General features: G+C 36.5%; 1 protein-coding gene across 1 annotated transcript in view; it reads right to left on the bottom strand.

Moving 5' to 3' along the window:
• Positions 1–1,827, bottom strand: part of LOC106877298 (homeobox protein unc-4 homolog) — a 118,161-nt gene that overhangs the window by 24,748 nt on the left and 91,586 nt on the right. The gene's annotated exons all lie outside the window — the stretch shown is intronic.

A 1,827-nucleotide genomic window follows, 5' to 3' on the forward strand; every position in this document is an offset into this window, starting at 1 on the left:
ATGCATACATACGTACATACATACATGAATACATACATACATACATACATACATACATTGAGACATACACGTACACACATAGAAATCTATATCTATAAAGACTTCTTCCATTTTCTTGCGCGTCAAACTAATACACCTTGTCCGTTGATCCTTCATCTGTTTCTGTTTTTTAGCTTTGTATAAATTTGAAACATATATAATATAATTGTGTGTGTGTGTGTGTGTGTGTGTGTGTGGTGAACCTCCGACGGTCGATGTCGAGGAATCAGTAATTTGATCAACTAAATTATCTTCTGCAGTGACAAGGCAATATCTTATCAAAGAGGTATTCTATACAGTTCCCGCCAACCTAGTTTCACCTTCAAGTTATGGATTGACCAAGGATGCAGAAACTAGCACTAGTCCAAAATTCCACTCAATGCTATCGGATTTGCTACGATTCGGCCATAACGATCAACAGTATTTTTTTAGACCTTGTTTTGAAATGAAGTTTCAAATTACCGCTGTTATTGGCTTCACCGTCCTTGTCTCTGACGATGACGACAATCAAGATCATGGAGGATGGTGATGGTGGGGGTGGACGTGGTGGTGGTAGCGGTGATGATGGTGACAGTAGTAGTAGTAGTAGTAGTAGTGGTAGTAGCAGCAGCAGCAGCAGCAGCAGCGGCAGTAGTAGTAGTAGTAGTTGTTGTTGTTGTTGTTGTTGTAATAGCAGCAGCAAATATAGTAGTTGCAGTAATAGTAAAGTTAGTTGTTCTGTTGTTGTTTAGCCCCAGTAGACCCATGAACAAGGCAATCTAACTGCTACAGTCCCATGCTTTTCTTTCCATTAATTTTAGACTCCTGACCACATCGACCAATGCGTCTTCTCTTCGTCTTTTAAGAGCGTTATGTACGATAGGATGGAAATTTAACGGCTACCTCCATCAAGATGGACAAGAAGCTAACATTAGAAATCATAACTATCTTCGCCACATATCTCTATCATTTATTTTCTGTAGCACAATTCTCGTGTGGCTACACTCGTTATGATCAATATAACCAATTTATGATCGATACGGAGCAATTTATGACATGGTCCCATTGGTCACTCTGGTTAGTAACTTCGATATCATTCATTACATCGTTTGATTGGTTTAATATTTAAATATGGCCCAGTGAATGTAGGCATTTAGTCTCTTCTATTAAGGAAACATAGACTTATGGGTTCCCATGCATTGCGTACTGACTTTTGCTATCAGTGTTTTAGTTAAATTCCACATCATTTGGCAGTTACGTTTGTTAAAATCTTGTGGTGAGTAGATAAAATGATCGATTTTAGTTGGGTTGCCAGGTTGGACTGTATGTATTATATTGCTCTTGAGCACTGCATGGTGTATGTGTGTTTGTGTGTAAAGATATATGTCTGTATATATAAAGTGAAAAATATAATGGATAAACACTCCAATCGGTCAAAACAACAATATATCATTCTCAAATGATCCTAAATCGAATATAAATGTATATTAAAACAACAGGGCACCCTATGGTAAAACCCAACAGTATAAAATATATACATACACACTAATGAAAGGTGATAAAACCCAAAAGGGTAATGCGAGTAAAGTCGAAGGAATTTGAGCTCATAACATAAAGACGGACAAAAATGCCGGCAAGCCTTTTGACCAAGTCTTACGATTCCGACAATCCACCGCCCAACAATGATGACAATGACGATAATAATAATAATAATAATAATAATATGGAATAAAGTAATGCATAATAAAAGCGATAGCAATTTAAGGCAATGGAGCTAAAATAATATATATATATATATATATATATATA

Source organism: Octopus bimaculoides, chromosome 9 (assembly GCF_001194135.2).
Source record: "Octopus bimaculoides isolate UCB-OBI-ISO-001 chromosome 9, ASM119413v2, whole genome shotgun sequence".
In the NCBI taxonomy this organism is placed as follows: Eukaryota; Metazoa; Mollusca; class Cephalopoda; order Octopoda; family Octopodidae; genus Octopus; species Octopus bimaculoides.